The sequence below is a fragment of the Equus przewalskii genome, chromosome 7 (genome assembly GCF_037783145.1).
Source record: "Equus przewalskii isolate Varuska chromosome 7, EquPr2, whole genome shotgun sequence".
Taxonomy (NCBI): domain Eukaryota; kingdom Metazoa; phylum Chordata; class Mammalia; order Perissodactyla; family Equidae; genus Equus; species Equus przewalskii.
The window spans coordinates 10217192-10238441 of record NC_091837.1 but is presented as its reverse complement, the minus strand read 5'-3'; the positions used below and the strand labels follow the sequence as shown (position 1 = coordinate 10238441).

The 21250-nt window shown below is 49.7% G+C and overlaps 1 long non-coding RNA gene across 2 annotated transcripts; it reads left to right on the top strand.

Moving 5' to 3' along the window:
* Positions 1–208: 208 nt before the first annotated feature.
* On the top strand, positions 209–9289 carry LOC139084897 (uncharacterized). 2 transcript variants are annotated; one of them, XR_011542833.1, is made up of 4 exons: positions 209–526; positions 675–834; positions 8514–8748; positions 8879–9289. It is a non-coding gene; the product is annotated as an uncharacterized lncRNA (long non-coding RNA). The 2 variants fall into 2 exon arrangements; XR_011542834.1 differs by having other exon boundaries at positions 214–526; positions 8543–8748; positions 8879–9253.
* The last annotated feature ends 11961 nt before the right edge of the window (positions 9290–21250 follow it).

Genomic DNA, 21250 nt, shown 5'->3' with positions numbered 1-21250 from the left:
ACTAAACTGTCACAAAGATTTATAGTGACTGAGTGACCTTCAAATATGTCCAGGCCCGCACAGAGCCACGGCAACAGCCCTGGCGCTGGGAGAGCTGTGAGAGTCTAGACAAACCAGTTCATCATCATGCCCGGTGCATCAGCTATCTATCGACATCATAATGCTGTGTAACAAACAACCGCACACTCTCAGCCTGTTTTGCTCTTGCATCTGGGGTGGTCAGCCGGGGGCTCTGCTGGTCATGGCTGGAGTCGCACACACGGCTGGGGCTTGGCTGGCTGCTGGCCGATCTAGGCTGGCCTGGTCAGGAGGAGTCAGGCCTCTCAGTCTGGTCCACGAGCCCCTCATCCGCCAGGCTAGTTTATTCGTGTGCTTCTCACAGTGACAGTGGGGGCAGGAGGGAGTAAGCGCAGCCCCTTGAAGCATTTCAAGCCTTCGTGGGGATCACGGGTGCTGACATCTCGCCGGCCAAAGCCTGCAGCGTGTGGTCCCGAGTCCGTGTGGGAGGGCGCTGCAGGGTCACGGGGTAAAGAGCGTGGAGGCAGGGCGGGCGGGAGGTTCACGGCCGTGGTCCCTTCCACCCCCACGGCCCTGGGCTCAGGCCACACACTTCTTCCAACAAGAGAGCATGTCGAGGTGTGGTTGGCTGAAGTCGGCTGCCTCTCATTCACAAGGTACCATGTTCAGAAAACGCTGGGGATCTTTGATTCAGCGATCCCGCCGCCAGCAACTTTGTATCCTAAGGAAGTCACCGGGCAGTGGACAAAGACGTGTGCACAAGGATCCTCCTCCAGCCAGAGGCTGCAACCCTCAATGGACATCAGTCAAAGGCCAGTGAGTAAATTAGGGTGCGTTTATGCAACAGCCAAAGCAAGTCACAAGGGAAATAAAAGGAAATCTGTGATGCCCGGGGAGGTGCCACATGATACAGAAAGAAATAAGGCAGAGGAGGGGCTGGGGTGAGGAGCTGAGGCCGGGGCTGGGACCTCAGGCTGATGAGCGGAGGGGGGAAGGATGTTCCAGGCAGAGGGAGCAGCATGTGCAAAGGCCCAGAAAATGTGAGGCGACCTGATGTTTCTGATCCTGCTCCCCACCCTATATGCCGGCTCTCCCGTCCTGCTTGCCTCCTGCCTTGGTCCCTCCTCCCTCTGTCCGGAAGCCTTGGTCTCCTGCCACCGCCAGCCTCACCTTCCCCAGCTGAGTCCCCTCTCCCGTGGGTCACGCGGGCTCCTGAAGTGGCGACTGGGTTCCCCAGGAGCTTCCTTATTCTCCAGGCGTCAGCTATGCCCAAGAGGCCACCATGGCTGCCCAGGGGTCCTTCTGTGTTTCTGAGACGAGCCAGCCAGGGCCGAGGGCAGAGGGCCGCAGCCCCATGGAAGAGCTCTTATAGGGGCACCAGCCAGTGTTCCTAAGAGGCGTGTGACGGGAGGGATGGGAGCAGCCCGACGGGACCCTGGGCAGCCTGGGACAGAGGAGAAGCAGGGGGCTTTGTAACTTGACAGCGGTAGCTTCTCCTGCCCGGCCACGCACCTGCTCTGTGACTAGGGGACGTCACTTGGCCTCAGCAACCCTGTGAATGAGAACGGCGCCCACTTCCCGTCGTAAGTGGCGCATCCGATGCACTCAACAACGGTAGCCAGATGCTGTTATTATTATCATTGTTAGTATCGTCATTGTTGTTCCTTCGATGCCCGTCCCCTTTTCCTGGCTCTTCATGGAACAAACCCACAGGGTGCATTTCAGCCGGGGCCCAAGCTTCTGTTCAGCACGCAGCAGCCCATGTCCCCAAACCCTCTTTTGAATTTTAGATTATAGGTTTGATTAAGAGCTCAAGAGAGTAGAACATGAAAACACGAGCAATGCTCTCTTTCCCGCGGCGGCCACACTTTTCTGCCCCCTTCCTTCCATTCCACCAGCTTGGCTGTGAGTGTCTCTGTGCTGGAAGTGACATCACTTGTCACTTGGGGACAATGAGACAAACACTGAGAGCTCCCACCATCTGCTGGACTGTGGACTGCTCACTACACAGTGATCATAAACACCTGGTGTCTATTCACGCGCCCGCTTCACGGAAAGAGAAACTGAGGCTCCGGGAGGTTAAGTCGCCTGTTCTCATTCCCACAGCGAGCCCGGGGCGGGATGGACACTCAGGCCGACGGGATGTGGACGGTCAAGGCCTACGCCACAGCTGCCCGCGTGCCCAGTGGATGGGCCTGGGGGGAGGAAGAGGAATCAGTGTGGTCCTCACCCTCCGGGGCTGACAGTGGATGCGAACTGCCAGGAGCGGGAGGCTCTGATCCCGTTTCCCGTTGTATACACGGGAAACCGCCACCACCTTCCAGATCGTGAACATATCGATTCCACCCAGAAGCCTCCTCCTCAGGACCCTGTATGATCTGTCCCTCCCTCCAGCCTCCACTGCCGCCACCCTCCAACCCAGGCCACCGCCCCTCTGCTTCCTGTCACTGCAGATTACGTTGCCTTTTCTAGAATTCTCTAGGAAGGGAACAGTGCAGCCCGGAATGTTTCGTGTCTGTCTTCTTTCGTGTAGCATGGTACCCCTAGATGTATCTGAGTTTCCACAGGCATCAACAGGGCCTTCCTTTTCATTGCTACGTAGTATTCCGTTGTCTGAATGGACTGTCCGTGGATCCATTCACTGGCTGCTGGGTGGGGTTTAAAAGGCTTCCAGTTCTGTGCTGTTGCAGACAGAGCTGCCAAGGACGTCGGTGTCGCCTGTGTGTGAATGCGTGCCTTCAGTTACCTTGGTGAGTAGCTAGGAGTTGAACGGCCAGACTATCCGGTAGTGGGGTGTTTAAATATGTTTAAAACTGCAAATCGTTTTCCTATGAGGCTGTCCCCTTTATGTTCCCAACAGCCGTGGGTGAGAGTTCCAGCATCTCCTGTCCTCACAGACACCTGGTAGGAACCGTCTTTTCAATTTTGACTTTCAAATAGGTGTGCAGGGGTATCTTATCATGATATGAATTTGCATTTTATTTTCTTTTTTATTGAGGAAGATTAGCCCTGAGCTAACTACTGCCAATCCTCCTCTTTTTGCTGAGGAAGATTGGTCCTGAGCTAACATCCACGCCATCTTCCTCTACTTTTTATGTGGGACGCCTACCACAGCATGGCTTGTCAATGGTGCCATGGCCACACCTGGGATCCAAACCGGCGAACCCCGGGCCGCCAAAGCGGACCATGAGCACTTGACCTCTGCGCCGCCAGGCCAGCCCCTGAATTTGCATTTTCTTAATGGCGAGCATCTTTTCATGTGTTTCTCAGCCATCTGTATATCTTTTTTCCTCACATATCTATTCAACCTTTTTTGCCCATTTTTTTAACTAAACTTTTCATTTTAAGATAATTGTAGCATTAATTTTGAGCATGTGACCATTTTCATCAGGTTTCTATTTTGTGTGTCTTATTGAATTTTGAGAGTTCTTTCTATATTCTGGATAAAAGTACTTTATCAGATGTGTGTTGTGCAAACGTTTAAGCCCAGTCTGTGTGTACAGCAGTCCCCCCCAGCCGTGGTTTCACTATCTGTGGCTTCAGTTACCCAAGGTCACCTGTGGTCTGAAAATATTAAATAAAAAATTCCAGAACTTCAGACTTGCTCTCAAGCTTTGTTCGGGGGACCAGAGAAGTATTTTGTCTAAGACTAATTATTCCCCATTACTGAGCACACATGCTGAGAGCTCCGCCCGAGAGAACAGGGTCATTGCTGGATCTTGGTCTCTCAGTCCCTTTCAGGAACTCTCCTCACTTGCCCCAAGTCGTGTCCTCACAAGTGTGTGCTGAGAAGTATTCTGGCAAATACTCGAGGATAACCCTCTGCAAATCTCGGGAGCTCTCTCTAAGTGCAGCTCTCACCTCCCTGGTGCTCTGCCCTGAACATTGCAGCTTTCCTGGCCTCCCTGCACAGCCGTCCATCTCTTCAACCCAAGAACCCCTGATCTGTCTGGGGTCCCCCCCTGTGCCATGGCCTGGACTCCCCGAGCAGTGAGCCAGGGTACCTGTAGGGCTCGCCCCGTTGCTTGAGCCATCTCTCTGAGATCACGGTTCTTTGTCACCTGATGGTCAACGTCTTGAAAACCATTGTTTCATCTTGGTTTTCTTCTCAGATGGGAACGTAAATCCAGGCCCTGTTATTCCATCTTGGCTTGAAGCAGAAGTCCTTGTCTGATCAAGTTCTGGTAAAAGAAGGGTTGTCAGAGGGACTCTGAAACTGGTGTTATGGGGGCGTTTATTAGGTACCAGCCCCCTAATCTGCCCTTTGCATGGAGCGTCTCTCTCTGACACAGAGAGAGCAAGTCGCCAAGGTTCCAGGACTTTGAGGGCGCTGTCCAAGGTCCCAGAGCCGGGATTTGAACGCAGGTCTGTCTGATTCGACTTGCCCTGCTACGGCACCACCTGACCTGTTCACTCAAGGGCCAGAATGTATGAATGAACAAATGAAACGAGTGAACATATGCAGGGCTGCTTGGCATGTCTGTGGGTCCTCTCACTTCTCACAGATAAAAATTCCAGTGCTGGGAGGGAACACCTGCAGACCATTGTGACCCATCTGAGAGGCTCAGGGAAGGCAAGCCATTTCCCTAAGGCCACACAGCCATGGAGTCAGCCCTGAAAAAAATCTCCTCTCCCTTCTTCTTTTTCAGTTGAGGCTCATAAAGCAAGAAGAGCTTTCTGATAATATCTATGTGCGTATGTAATATTTGGCTTTAAAGACGTATTCAAATAACCTCTTCCACCCGGGCTTGCAAACGGTCGGGCTTTATTTGGACCAATGAGGTGTGAGCCTGCGGGGGAGCTCCGTGGGAGGGGGGAGAGGTCAGAGCAGACAAGGAGAAATAAAGCAGGACTTCGGCTGGGCCTGGTGGAGGCTTGTTCAGAAAACACGCTCCATGCGCGCAACCCCGCAGCGGGTCACTCCATCTGGGAGGCCCTGCTCCAGCCTCGCACCGGCTGCTCTGTGCTGTCGGCTGCTGGGATCGTTTTTGAGAGGACCAGTTTGCAAGCAAAACCACTGAAAATGACTTGCATTAAGGACTCTTTCAGTTCATCCCGAGAGAGACTCAGGGATGAATGTGAGTTTGGAATGTGGTAAAGTCCAGCCTGGATCCCAACAGTGTATTAATAATTTCGTCACTTAAATTATTAACTTCTGTTATAAGCTATAAAATCCACTTCAAAGTAGATTAATAAATATATATATAAAATTTTTCCATCTTAGTGGGAAGTCTGGAGTGGAGTAAACTCAGGTACGCGGACTCCAGCTATTTTTGTTCCCTCTTAAAATAACATTACCGTTGCCATTACAAAATGAATCCATCGTCGTTTTAGAAAAATCTTTTAAAAATATATTAAAAAGTGGGAAAAACATAAAAATCACCCAAAACTTGTCGACCAGAAGTAACCAGGCTTTTGTTGCCGAGCTTTTTTTGAAACACCCTTAAGATTGATAGGTATGTAAATATTGTAAATTCGTATGTTTGCCTTTTTTTCCCTGATTCTAAAATCAATAAACGCTCATGGTCAAACATTTGGGAAAGAGAGAAAAGTATGGAGTGGAAATAATCAGTCGGAACCCAACCAACAAAGAGATCATTTTTGTTAATTTTGTGGGACTTGTCTAGCTGTCCACTATCTTTTTATGTGTGTGACTTATACTATATATCGTATATCATTGCACTGTGAATGTAAATGTAATTGACAGCTGAATATAAATATTTATATATTTCTATGTTTATATTTAATTCTTCAATATGTGTTCAATTTGTATTCAATTGCTCAATGCACATTATTGAATATCTATTGAATTTATATTTGACTATTCAACATATATAGTTTGACTACATCCATACGGTGACAGTGACACTGGACCATTTCGGGATCCCAGAATGCAACAGCTTTGTCAGTTGGCATCACCTAATATTCACCACCGGGCACCCCGTTGGTCCTTATCAATCTAAATAAAGTCCACCGAATCAGGTCGCTCACTGGCAGTTTTAAATACTTAGAAAGTCATTTCTCCACCGCCTCAGTAGTAACGGTAGCTCGTGTGTGGCTCTCTGAAACCCGGCTTTTGTGGACACAGAACAAGCCACATGGTTCGGCATTGTCTTCACCCCAGCCCGGCCCCGCCACCACCCGGCCCCTGTGGTGTTCCCGCCACCGCTGACCAGGCCTGGGGACAGAAAGTCACGTCTTAGGAGCTGTCAGTGTGTCCCGGGAGTGGTGAGTGTGGGGTTAAGTAGGACTTAACCATCCAGCGCTCTGCTCACGCCCGGCAGCCCAGAAAACCTCCCAGAGCCTGGGCTTCCTCGCCGACACCGTTAAAGGAAGAATGGAGACCCAGCTGGGTTTTATTTCGAAAGCAGACACGCACATCCTGCTCTCGCTGCCTCGCAGACGGTCCACTCCACTCGTATGTGGATGGATTTGGCTCGGCCGTGAGGCTGGGGGGACGGCCAGTGAAACCTCGCGCTGTTCTCTTGGGGACTGTTCATGGGAGGGAGCGTGGTGAGGAATCCCACACCTGGGCGCTCCTGCTGGGTGCAGGGGGCCGCGGCCTTCAACAGGCTGGACCCCGACCTGCAGGAGGAGATGCCGCCTCAAGGCCCCCCCACCTCCCTGCCTCTGTGGGAAGGTCCCCTCATTAGGACCCTGTTTAGCAGCTCTCCAGCACTGGCTCATCCCCCCTCTGAAGCAGGGGCAGTCCTCAAACAGGTCCGACCGGCTGCAGCCATGGCCAGGGTGACTGTCTGCCCCCCAAAGGCGTCACGATTGAGAGGTGACCGTTATTTTTGCTTCCATGGAAGAATGAAAAGATCTCCCAATTAACTGTAAAAGACCATTCATTGGAAGTTACGTGCCAATTTCAAAGTTGCTAGAATGGAAAAGAACAAAAGAGAGACAAATAAAAACAAATACAAAAAACAAACCCTGTCTGTCTCTATATCCTGTTAATGACAAAATTCCATATTTTCACTGTTTTCATATTCGTGATCGCCTTCTACTGACAGCGGCAACGACGCTTGTCCAGTTAAAGTGGTTCCATAAATTAGCTTTTGAAATAATTTTATTTTATAAAATATTAAAATTAGATTACTTAACTATATATTATCTGTTATAAATATATTATCTATTATGAACATATTATATATTCTTATAATATAATTTAATATATTATATAATAAATTATAATATAATTTAATATATTATATAATATAATATATTATAATATTTACTATATTATATATTATATTATAATATAATTTAATATATTATATATATTATGACAGCTTTCTATATTAATATATACTATATTAATATATAATATTATATATTAATATATGTCTAATGTATAATATTATTATAAATAATATTATTATATCTAATATATAATATTATTATAATACACACATATAACACAATAATATATAATATTATGTGCTATAATACTATTAAATATTGTTTAAGCGTTTTTTTGAGGAAGATTAGCCCTGAGCTGACTACTGCCAATCCTCCTCTTTTTGCCCATCTTCCTCTACTTTATATGTGGGACGCCTACCACAGCATGGCTTGACAAGAGGTGCCATGTCCGCACCTGGGATCTGAACCGGCGAACCCTGGGCCACTGAAGCAGAACGTGCGAACTTAACCGCTGTGCCACCAGCCGGCCCTAAGTTTTTAATTAAATATTAAACAAATACGTTTATTAACTAACTTTGTTTAAAGAAAAACCTTAATCAAATTACAGCATTACTGCCACAGGTGCCATAAGCCAGTTTTTTAACAACGAAGGCCTGTGACACTTTGTTAAACCTCAGGTCTAGGTAATCTCGAGGACTTCTAAATGACCAGGGGAGACGCTCCTGTGACTGGAGAGACCCTAATAACCCTTTTGTTCATTTCCATCTTTCTGTTAGCCGGGGAAACTGAGGCCTGGGAAGTGGAAGGAATGTAACGTGAGTCCATCACTGAGTTTGGACCCAGGCTCGGGAATCCAGCTGGATGGTGTGTTCCTCCCTACACGGTCCTGTTCCGGGCAGACCTCAGCGGGGTTTCCCTCACTGTCCCTGTTTTCCTTTTCCTCTCCCAGGACCACACCCTCAGCCACACTGTTCACCACGTCACGCAGAGTTTCTTGCTGGATCCAAACCAAGAAATGGTTTCTGTGCAAGTCCTTTCTTACCATCACTTAGTCATTCTCCAATTCTGAATTTTGATTCTTCCATCTGTTGGCTGGAATACATCTTTGAGTAATTTTTTTCGAGGGATGCATGAGAATATGTCTTTTCCCCAAATCCCTGAATGTATGAGAACGTTTTCTTCTGTTGCCTTCATACATTAAAAACAGTTCAGCTGGGTATAAAATTCAAGGGCTGCAAATTTTATTCTTTTCATATTTCCTTTTGGGGGCATTTATTACTGCAGAGGAGAAATCTTAGTGTTTCAAATGTAGAATGATTCTTTTCGTGTTGAATTTTTTTTCTGTCTAGGTTCTTAGAGGATTTTAATTTACCCCTAGGGTTCAAAGTCAGAATTCATGCAATCGTGGTCATCTTTTCATTATTTTGTCTATAACGTGGTGATGATTTTCAAGACACACTCTCAAGGTTTTTTAAACTCAGACATTTCTTCCTATTGCATCTTTGACTAATGCAGGAGCTACAATGACCGCCTCTCAGGATGGAGATTGTAATTAACTGAGATTCACCCCACAGTGCAATTAGGGTAAGTCCTCAACAGTTTTGACCCCCTTTCCTGTTTCCCTCATAGCTATTTTGGGGATGGTTGGGCGTCTCATTTGGATAGAGTTTGTATTTATTCATAAATCGGTGTTGCCCATGGTTATTTTCATCAGATGCCTATTGTTAGATCCAACACCTGCGATCTTCCAGAGTACACGAGACATTTCCACCTCAGTGAAAGAGGCTGCGAGACTCAACTTGAACCTCTAGGAAACCACCAGGCTTTTGGTCTCATCCGAAACAACCGCCGACTCTCATGGAACATTCTGCGACTAGAGATACGCGTTCTGAACTTCCAATGAGTGAGAAAGCATAAAAATTCAGCAACTGATGAACTCTTTCTTTCTACAAGTGCAATTAGCCCAGCTAAGTAACTATAAACAGGAGAAAAGAGGACCTCTTAAGAGAGGAAGAACTTTTCCAAGCAGTTATTAAAGACCCATCTACAAATTATGTATATGCTAATTATAAATCAGGCACTCTAGAAACGCCCATTGATAAATGATTTCTATGCAGATTATAAATGACTTCAGGGAGCTCATTCACAACCGGATCTGCACACCAATTACAAACCAAGCAACTTAAAGGTACACCTACACAACTCGTGTATGTGCTAATTACAAAGACGCTTTAGAGATTCTCATTTACCAATCAAGTATGTGTGCACTGCCCACTATATACTTCATAAAATCCTACGCACCGATGATTTTATGCTAATTACATGGCAAGTAATGTGAAATGCATATTTACAAATAATCCATGTGCTAATTACACTGCAAACACTTTAAAAACACTAGTGACCACATGATTTGTGTGCTTCATGACATAGCAAACACCTTAGAAACACCCAAGTATCAATGATTTATGTCTAATTACACACTTGACACTTCAGGAATGCCCATGTGCAAATGATTTATGTGCTAATTACACCAATACTTAATGTGAAACAACAAATGACTCGTATGCTCGCCACAAATCCAACCACTTACTTGCATGTGATTTATGTCCTAATTACTAGCTGTCCCCGTGTGTTTCCTTTAAGGACCCATTGTCATCGACAGACTGACAGCTTTCTTCTGATTGGTAGTCATTATGAATATAAACAAAATTTGAGCCTGTAATGAAAAGATTTTAGGAGCCTGTCTTTATCCTCCCCTCCCCCCTCAACCCACCCAATTATCAGGGTATGGTCACATTTGGGGTGCTGCGACTCTGAGGACCCATCTCTCAGAGCCGGCTCAGAAGCATTGTCTAGGGTGAGAATATTCTCTTCTCTTTGTCTGTTTGGAACCATCCAAAGAAGTTGATGAATGCAGTACAGGTGCCTACTAGCCACTCAGACTGTGCAACCATCTCGCACATTCACCGGGGTCGTCGCTGTCTTCAGTTTATTTATACATCAATGTCACCGCCACCACTCCCTGCTTCTGTCCCCTCTAGCATGGGACGGCTTACAAAAGGTTTCCATGTCCATTATCTTATAGACTTGCATCTCATAAAAGAGAGAGAAATCAAGAATAAAGATTAGAATTTCCCATTTCACAGAGGGGAAAAGTGAGGCTCAGGGTGGCGAAGCCGCATTTCTCCTGCCAGACCTAGTTCCAACGTCTGCCAGACGCCCCAGCCGAGGTCCTTCTCCCGCCTGGTCCCCCAGGTGGCATTTCCTCCACAGCAAACCTCCAGCTGTCACCCTCGCAGGAGCCTCCAGAACTGAAACACCCTCCCCGCCCACAGACCCCGTCCCGTGCCCGCTCCGCTCCCGGCATCCTCAGGCCCCCAGGCCGCTCCCCCCACACCGTGCTGGCTTTCCCAACCGGAGTGGGGGCTCTGGCACGCGTCTCACCTCTTTAAGAGTGAAAATGTATATCCCTGAGATTGCAGCTTAATTGACTGATTAATAACAGAAAACCTAATTGAACGCTCCCAGCTTGTGTGTACGACGTCTTAATGTCAGAGCCTTGGGAATCGTCGCGCAGCAGGGGCGTCTGAACTGAAGCACGGCTCCAGCACTTTCCATTTAAGAGTCAATCTCATTATCGGAGAAGCTGTTCCCTTGATCCCCCTGGAAAAGCCCGTGCTCTCAAACCAGACGCCCCTCGTGCCAGCCTCCTCTGCTCAGTGCTGTCTGCGGGCGGTGCAGGGCCCAGGGGGAGTCCTTCTCGCTCCCTCTCTCTTTCTCCTCTTGAGCGTGTGTTCTCCCCTTTGCATATCTGAGCAGCTCAGCAAATACTCGTGAGGTGCCGCCGTGGGGTCTGTGAAGAGCACAGACGTGGGCCCTGGGAGGTGACGGGTAATTCGACATCGCCAGCACTGAAGGGCGAGCGGGATGAAAAGATGTCCCCAGGTCAGGCCTGGAGCTCCGGCTGCTCCTTTCACATTCCTGCTTCGGGGTGGCCTGGCTGGGGGTCTCCCGGTGCTCAGAGAGCCCGGGCAGGTTTCTCGGCTGGGCTCGGAGCAAGGAGGGAGGAGCGGGTGAGGGCCGCCTGGACCACAACCTGGTGCTGCCACCCGCTAGTCACTCACAGCACCTCTGTGGCAGGGCTGCGGCCTCCTGGGCCTCTGCACCAGTCAGCCCGGGCTGCCGTGACAAAGCACCACAGGCTGGGAGCTTACACAAGAGAAACGCGTTCTTTTGCGGCTCTGGAGGCCACGAGGCCAAGATCCAGGTGTGGCCAGTTTGGGCCTCTCGCCTTGGCTTGTGGTTGGCCACCTTCTGGCCACCTCCTCCCACAGTCTTTCCTCTGTGCTCGCACCCCTGGTGTCTCCGAGTGTCCATATTTCCTCTTCTTACAAGGACACTAGTTAGACTGGGTTAGGGCCACCCTGATGGCCACATCTTAACTTAATCCCCTCTTTCAAGGCCCTGTCTCCAAATACAGTCGCATTCTGAGATACTGGGCCTTAGGACGTCAACACACGAATTTAGGGGTACACAACCCATCCCATAATGGCACCTCCACTTGGACGGCACCGAGACCCTCCAGCTCAAGGTGCCCACACTCAGCCGCATGACTCTGCATCCCTGCCCAGTCCCCTGGTCCCCTCATGCGCTCACCTCCGGCCCCATCCCACTCCACCCCCTCCCACGGACCTGACTCCCCAGCCACCACAGCCCCCAGCCCATTCCCCTCACCTCCTCTCCTGCTTCCACTGCAGCCCCCAGCTGCCTCCCCGGAACCCACCGGCAGCCCATTCTGCAGAGCAGTGACGGGGGCGCTTCCACAGTGCATGTCTGACTGTGCGCCTGCCCCTGCTCAAACCCCCCACTGTGCCCTCTGCTCCCCCACCAGCCCTGCGGTCCTTACATTGCTGACTCCCGGCAGGCCTGTGAGGTCCTAGCCACATCTCGGCCTGCTCGGCCTTCTCTGACCAGCCATCAGGGTCCAGTCCTGGTCCATTTCTCCTCTCTCTGCACCATCTCCCTGGACGCGCTCATCCGTCTCTCCAGCTTCCGTGCCTGCTGGAGGCGGGCTGCTGGCGGCTCATGGATCATCCCTGGGTCCAGACCCCTCAGCCCGAGAGACCCACGTGCCTTAGTCCACGATGCATGGTCAGAATAACACCCCCACAGAGCAAAATTTGTACTGAGATCCTAGGGAAGGAGAACTGACTGTTATCACTTTATTCTCTTTGAAAGAACCTGCCGGCCAGCTCCCCAGTGAACAGTCACCCAGGGTAAACTTTTGGATCATAGGAGAGTCACATACATGGTCCCTCCAGTTAACGTGACGGACACCCACTGCTCGGGACAGAGCTGAGGCAGAACCACTGACACGTGAATCCCCATCCTCCCCCCGCATACTTCTCAATGATCGAGGATCAATCCACAATCTTGGGAAAGGAATCCCACAATCCACAGGAAATCCATGCGAAAGGAGCCTCCTGATGGGAAAAGGGCTGGGACCCAGACGCATTTCCTTTCAAGATGCAGCTTGAAGTTCTCTGCAGGACTGGGAGGTCCCGGAGCGAGGGAAGCAGCTGGTGAGCACATGGAGGGCCCTGGGGTGGACTCCGCCATGAAGGAACGGGGTCTGGTCCAGGGATGCAGCCCCCCCGTAACGTCCAGGCGTTTGGTGAGAGGAGCTCTGGCTGAAGCCGTGGGCTCTCTGGCCGCAGCCTCCTAACCTGATTGTTTCTAAAACACAAGTGCCCACCTGGGGTGTGAGGGACTGAGGGGTGGCTGTTGCCCCTAAGACCCTTTGCCTGGGGCCTTGAGCCTGGAGCGTCCCCACGTCTGAGCAGGGATCCGGAGCAGCATCCTCAGGGGCACTGGGCTGCACCTGGCTCATGCTCAACAGCGCCACCTGGTGGGGACCAGATGCTGGAGCCGGATAGTTCACGGATGGGACTCTTGGATTTCTCTGCCCGGCTTCAGAGGCAGCAAGGACCCGCTCAGATCATACCTCTCGGACAATTTGGACAACTCACTGGCAAAGGAAGACGCTTCAAGGGAGCAGACGGAGGGTCTGGACTTCCTGGTAAATTTGAAGGTGGAGGTTTGGTTGATAAATTTGAATATTGAAGGGAGACTTTGGTTGCACACAAGATTTCCAAGTGGCCGATAATTATATGAAAATGGATCAACATCATTAGTCATCAAAAAATGCAAAGGAAAAGCACAATGGCCTGTCCCCACACATCTTCCAGAATGGCTGCAATCAAAGGTCGGACGCCGTCAAGTGTTGGGAAGATAGGGAGCAAGTGGAACCCCCAGACCCACCAGTGGGAGTGCCCCCTCGTTCAACCACTTCAGGAGACAGTTTGGTGGCAGCTACAAGAGCTGAATGTGTACACTGCGACTCAAGAATTTCATTTCTGGGTCACTAAGTGTATATACACAGAAATCCATATTTTTTTCATTAAAGGACCTATAAGAACATTCACGGCAGCCCTATTCATGATGGCCTGAGACTGAAAACTACCTAAATGCCCATCCATGGGTGAAAGGATAAACATATTGTGGTATATCCCTATAATGGAACATTACTCAGAAAAGAAAAAGAGAGAGAAGAATCAGAAGAAGGGAAATGAAGAGGAGAAACACCTGACAGAGTCATCATGTTGAGCAAAAGAATCCAGACACACATGAAAGAGTCCATACTGATGGATTCTGTTTATATAAAGTTCAAGAACTGGCGAAATTAACGGATGGTGGGAGAAGGTAGAATGTGGCTCCCTTTGGGAGGAGGAACATTGACCAAGATGAGCACACGGGAGACTCTGAAGCCCCTGCGATATTCTCATCTGGGTCTGGGTGGTAGTTGTATGGCTATTGCTGTGGACAGAATTGTGTCACCCCAAAATTCATGTGTTGAAACCCCAGTGTGACTGTATTTGGAAATAAGACGTTTAGGAGGTAATTAAGGTAAGTGAGGTCCTAAGACTGAGAAGGTCACAATAGGATCACCGTCCTTATAGGAAGAGACGCCAGGGAGGGCTCTCTCTCTGTCCGCACACATGCGCCAAGGACAGGCCCTGTGAGCCACAGTGAGAAGGCAGCAACTGTCACCAGGAAGACAGCGTCACCAGGGACAGAAACGGCCAGTGCCTTGATCTTGGGTCTCCCTGCCTCCAGATCTGGGAGAAAATAACTTTCTCATGTTTCAGCCACCCAGTCTGTGGTGTTTTGGGGTTTTTTTTTTTTTTTTGAAGATCGGCCCTGAGCTAAAATCTGTTGACAATCTTTTTTTTTCTTCTCCCCAAAGCCCCCCGGTACCTAGTTGTGTGTTTTTAGTTGTGGGTCCTTCTAGTTGTGGCATGTGGGATGCCGCCTCAGCATGACATGACGAGCAGTGCCATGTCCACATCCAGGATCCAAACCCGCAAAACCCTGGGCCACCGAAGGGGAGCACGTGACCTTAACCACTCAGCCACGGGGCCAGCCCCTGTGGTGTTTTTCTATGCACCCAAGTGGACTGAGACAGGCATAGACACATGTGACACTGCATCCAGCAACTTGCGCCTTTTCCTCTATGTAAGTTGTACTTCAATGTCAAAGTAAGTAAAAAAGAAAGAGAAAGGACCAGCGTGACCTCGTTGTCGTCCCCCAGCCAAGGAGTGGATGCTGTGGGCTGTCTGTTATCATGCCCGCTCGGCTGATGAGGAAAATGAGGCTGAGGATGGGAAGACGCGGCTGCCGTGGCAGAGCCGGGTACACGAGCCAGGTCAGCTTGGTGAACACTGGTCGGGGGACCCTCCGCCGAGCTCTGTGCTGGACAAGGGGGTCGTGACGTGCAGGGCCCCGGTGGCCCTCCAGGAGGAGCCCGGGCCTGACGGGTAATTAGGAATTTACAACACAGTGGTGTGGTCCACACTCTGATGAACTCGGCAAGGTCAGGGGAGCACCACAGGCCCCTCAGCAGCCCAGGATGCCAGGAAGATGGGGCTTCTGAGCACGACATCAGGGGCGGCCAGACAGAGTCTGCATCTCGACCCAAACCCCAAGTCTGTCCAGGGAGGCCTCTGAGCCCTGCTCCTTAAAGTGGGGTTCACGGGCCAGCAGCATCCGTGTCCCCTGGGGGCTTGCTGGGAAGGCAGACTTGTGGCCCCACCCAGATGGACGCCATGAGGACCTGCATTCTAGCGAGCTCCGTGGGGAAGGCGCATTCACGCTGGAAAAGCGCTACTGTGGGTGTTGCAGGACTCGGGGAGCCGGAAGAGGTGCGAACAGGAGCAGCGCCCTCCTGAAGGACTGAAGCCCCTCTCCCCATCTGGGCTGCGAACGCTTTTGAGCGCCCAGCCCGGGAGGCCCACTGATCCCCCACTGACTCAGGGAACTGGGTCCCTGGGGACTGTGTGTCTACACTCCTCCTCCATTTGGCGCGTCGGGACCCAGCGGAGGTGCGAGCGCACGATGGGGCCATTAGAGTGTTGATGGGAAAATGGGCTGCTTACGTGCGACAAAGGGGGGCCTCTCTGCTCAGACACCTTAGACAAAGAAGACTTTGGGGGGGCTGGGTGGCTAATTACCTGATGTGTAGCAAGGTGCTCACCCACAGGGCCGTTGAGCTCAGTGAATAAAGCGATTTGCCTGGCCTTTTGTCCTTCTCTTGTAGTGACTTCTCGGCTGATGCAGGTTTCACACAAAGAGAAAGTTACAGGCAGCCCGGTTCCTGCAGCTCAGCAACCCGGAGGGAGCCGGGCCGCTCAGCTCCCGCCAGGCCGGCCCTGGAAAAGGTGGGGCCGCACCTGGCCCCTGGGGCTGTGGACCTCAGGGTGTGAGAAGAAGGGCACACACTTGCTGGGGATCCAAAGAACTAATTTAAACAACGTCGTGTGTGTAAAACGGGCTTAGTAATATGGCAGGCTCCATTTAAAGGATAGGGGCTATTTTCTTGGACCTGATAACTGAAATTTAGCGGGGGTGTTTTTATTTCAAAATACACACCCTTGGACAACAAGGGTGTCCAGTCACTCCCCCGGCCAGAGGCTGAGGGGTTTCCTGGGACACAGGACTTTCAGGGCTAAATTCAGGACAGTTCCGGGAAAACTGGACAGTTGGTCACTCGACTAACAATGCTGGGCCTGGCCCTGTTCCAGGCTCTGGGGACACAGCCATGAGCAAGACTCAGACACTGTCCTCTGGGGGCTGAGGGCCTGATGGGGGGAAAAGAAAAGAAACGAGCAAACAAGCAAAAGAGTTGCAGTGATAAGTGTTAGGCAGGAAAGAAAGAGCTGGAGGGGGTGGTCCAGGAAGCCTTCTCTGAGGCCTGGGGGATGATTTGGGTCAGCCATTTGAAGACATGTGGGTGTGATGGTTGAGCGAGAGAGAAGTGGGAGTTCCTGGAAGATGCAGCAGCAAGTGCAAAGGTCCTGAGGCAGCACAGCAGTTGGGGTGTGTGAGAAACCAGAGGGAAGCTGGTGTGGCTGGGTGTGTGTGTGCGTGAATGTGTGTGTGTGTGCACTCACATCTGCTGTGGGGCAGTGAGAGGAGATGCAGTTGAGGCTGAAGAGGTGAGCAAAGACCAGACCATCCAGAACTCACAGGTCACGGCAGGAGTTTGAATTTTGCTCCCCATGCAGTAGAAAGCACTGAAGGGTTAAGCTTGCTGTTCTTTTCTCTAACGTCTCAAGTCAAGGACTTTTCTCCTACAGTCTCTCTTCTTTTACAACCAGTGAATTGCAAGTCTATATCTCTGCCACTAAGTACAGCTATAGCTGCTTTACATAATTTTTTTTTGCATGTTTTTATTAGCATTCAGGACTAAATATTTGCTAAATTCTATCACCGTGTCTTCTTTGACTATCTAAAAGTGTCCATTTCTAAACGTATGGTGAGGAGGAAGGTGCCTAACTTTTTTCTTTTTTTCCATTTTTGTCAAAACTTCAATGCAGATTCTTTGAAAGATACTGAGACTTGCCCTGTGGCCTGGTGTGTGGTAAATATTTCATTTGTGGCTGAAAGTATTTTGCATTCTCTGATCATCTGAAGACAGGTATCTACAGACAAGATCACCAGTTTTGTTGTTCAAGTCTCCTTCCAATTTCCTTATTAACTTTCTGTCTCCTTGATCTGTCCATTCCTGAGATCCACGCTAAGCATTTCTTATTGTGGTTATGGATTTGTCCATTGTCTTCTGTCAATTTCCTAAAATATATTTTGGGATTTCGCTATAAGAAACATGTAAATTCAAAATTATCTTGTCAGCACTTCTTCCTTTTAACTATATAATGATACTTTTTATTCCTAATGACTTCTCAGATATGAACATTTTCACTAACAGATTTTCTTTTAGGTTACTACTTATCTGGTTTATCTTTTTACATCTTTGTGCTTTCAATGATTGGTTTCCTTTTGTCTTAGGTGGGTCTCTTATAAACACCATACAGATTTGTGTTTTAAATTTTTGTCTTAATTCATACCAAGAATTGCTTTATTTTAACACATGACTTAAATAGATGTATTAATGTTCGAGTGATTGTGGTATATTCCGACCTGTTTCTGCTTCTCCCTACTACTTTCTGTTGTGGAATATTTTCCCTACAATCTTTCCTCTCTCCTTTTTATTTCATTCTACTGATTTAGAAGTTATTCTGTTTTACTCTTCTGGGAGTAATCTTGACGTTTTTAATATGCCGGCTTGTCTTAAATTCTAAGCTTCATCATGATCCCAATCTCCCTTCCAAGCGATATAAGGACATTAGATTCCAAACGCTCTCCTTTCTTCCAAAACGAGCATTTTAGTTCCATCTTTTCAAATCCTCTTAGAAGATGGATATTATTATCGCACCTTTTTATTCCCTGTGTGAGTTTGGATCTTTCAACAAATTTGCCCCTCTCTCTCCTCATTGCTGCTTCTTCCGTTCTATTCTGTCCGTCTACATCCAGACTCCTTACGCTCTTTGATAATTCAGCGTCTTTGAGAAGTAAGCTCTCTCCGTTTTCACCTGACAGTGTCTATATTTAGCCCCTAATTCCTCAGCAATAGAGTAGCTGTAGGAAGAATTAGAAAACGTAAGGCTGACAGCATTTTCCCTGGGCACTTGGAAAACGGGATTTATGGCCTCCTGGTATCTAGTGGGTGCTGAGGACAAGTCTGCTGTCACTCTGATTCCTGTTCCTTTGAGGGTCATTTGTCCTTTCTGTCTGGCAGCTTTCAAAAATTTTCCTCTCTGTCTCTGGTGTTCTATAAATTTACCATGATGTGTGCAGGTAAAGACAGGCATTCATTCATTCATTCATTCATTCATTCATTGGCAGGGGGAGGGTGTCGTTCTTCAATCTGAAAACACATCTTTCTTCCGTTCTGCCTGATCTCTTTGACTTATGTCCTCTCCCAGCACCGTCTTCTCTCCTGGAAGTTCCATCGCACGGATGTCGAGTTCACTGATTCTGTCCCACGTGTGTCTCACTGGCCTTTTCCTCTTTTCCGTCTTGATCTTTCTCTCTGCTGCATCTGGGATGGTTTATGAAAACATATCTTCCTATTCACGAATTCTCTCTTGCCCTTTATAATCTGCTGTTGGTCCTATCCATTGAGTTTTAAACTGCAGTAATTAGGGAGGTACACAGACAGACAGACAGACAGATAGATAAATAGATAGATAGATAGATAAAGTAAATAGGTACATAGATAACATATTGTGAATAATATTTATTTCGAATAAATACCATTTGTTTCTTTTCCAAATCTACCTTTATGACATCATCTTTTTCATTAGATTTTCTTGGACTTCTTTTATATTTTTAGTCATTTTAGATATGACTATCTTTATCCCTTTCAGGTTGCTCCATACGTTTGAGTTCTCCAGTTCCTATTTTCTTATTAATCGCTCCAGCTGCTGACCCCTCCCAGATGACTTCTTTCCTCTGCTCTGTGATGGTTTTGGGGGGGCTCCTCAGTAGAGAGCTGACTGTGCTGAGGATCCCAGGGGCCCTGAGTTACAGCAGGACCCACAGGGAGCACTTTCTGGCTTCCCGCCTCCCGCGGGCTAAGGGGTGTCCACTGCCCTGGGCCGGCTCTCATGGGTCTATCTCGTGTGTGGTCCCCACGTGACACAGAGTGGATATTTGTACCCCACATCCAGACGTGGGGCAGGATAAGGTTTCACGTTCTTTGGGGGAAATTTTCCTTTCCCTTTGTGTCCCTTTGTTGCCCCTACCTAAAGCCCCATGTTGCTCCATTCCTGTCCACTGCCCTGGGCTGGGGGTTTGGGGGTTTTTTTTTCTGTGATCCAGGAGCACTTGAGGGTGGGCAGTGAGTGGGGTCTTTTCCGAGCCTTCCACCTTGCCGCGTCTCCGGTCCCCTGCGGTGTCAGGACCCCAACTCCGGCCTCAGGGTCTCATCCGCTCTGACCCCATCAGGCTGCTGTCCTCCAGCTTCTCACATGGTTCTGCTTCCATCTCCATCTTTGGTTCCGGATCCCAGGAACTTTCTTCTTTTGTCCTGCTGTGAGCATTTTTATCATCGGGTCTATTATTTTATTCTTGTATCATATCCAAAATTCTACATGTTTGTGTCGGGAGGGGAGCAAGTCTGCCCCATGCTGTCGCAAGTCCCCCATGACCTACGTGTTCTTTAGTAAAATGTTTAAATCAAAACATAACACACAAAAGCATTCAAAAGACACACATCGTAACGCGCACCATAATGTGCAGCTCAGAGAACGGTCACGGAGTCACCACCCACGGACCTCGCGCCTGGATTAAGAAACACACCGTGATCTGCGCCCTGGAAGCTGCCCTCACGCCCGTCCCCCTCGGAGCCCCCCAGGCGCAGCCCTTGCCTGCCCGGGACCCCACACGGCAGACCTGCCTCCTCTGGATCCTCATTAAGTGGAACCGTACGGCACGTTCTCTTCCGTATCTCGCGTCATTCAGTCAACATGACGTCCGTGAGACTCATCCGTGCTCTTGAGTGTAGCTGTGGACCATCCACCGCGTCCCCGTGGAGGACTCTGCCGCGGGAGTGACCGCCGTTTACTATCCGCTCTGCTAGTGAGGGCAGCGGTGGCCGTCACAGCTGCTGCTGCAAATACTTAGTGCACACGTGGATGCACGAGTACCGGTGTTGTCCCTGGAGGGGAGAGGGGTCCACGCAGGAGAGCAGCCAGCCCTGCCTGGGACGAGCACAGGGGGGACACCCGGCCCTGCACAGGCTGCTGGCGTCACCAGCTTTGGGCACATCCCCAATGGATGCCCCTCACCTCCCCAACCGAGCCACCCCATGCCCACCTCAGGCCCCCCATCTTTTGAAATCTCCAAAACATGTGACCTGCGGCCACCAAGGAGCGCCGGTCCCCAGAAAACCCTCCCAGAGTCCCTCTGCTCGCCGTGGGCTGCTGTGCGGCCTGGAGAGGCTCCTGTCGTCTTCAGAACCATCTGGAACAGATGCTGACAGTTCTGGCGAGGAGGGGGCTCCCCTCCCAGCCCCTCAAAGGAGGGGCCTCACAGGAGGACACGGGGCATCGGCGTCAGAGAGCTCTCAAGACTCGGCTGTTCCTTTTTTTTTCTTTTTTGTTCATTTGGGGTTTCTGGGTCTGTCAGGCTGGTGAGAACACCGTGCCTTCAGCATGGACCAGAGTCATAAAACGTCTGAGTCCTGAGTCCTCGGCCGTGTGATGAAGGAAGCGGGTGAGAAAGAAGGGACTGGGGGTGGGAGGAGCGAGGCCGGCAAGGAAGAGAGAGAGAACAGAGGGAGGAACGAGGACGGGAAAAGGGACCAGGGAGAGGGTGACGGGGGGTGGGGGGGGTCGGGGGCAGAAAAGAGAAGGAAGAGATGAGAGGCAGGGGAAGACGGGGACAGAAACATGAGAAGAAACAGGGGGAAAAGAAAATGACTGGGAGAGAAGAGAGAAGAGAGGGGTAAACAGAGAAGCGATTCTGGAGAGAGAAAAAGGGAAAGAGAGGGGAAGCCTGAGAAAGAGGAAGACCCAGAGTGAAGCATGGTAGGGGGGCTTCCTGAGCCACTGAGGGTCTCAGAGGCACTCGGGTTTCTGCGTGACCATTAATGCTGGCAGTTATTGACAGACCCGGGGCAAACGCT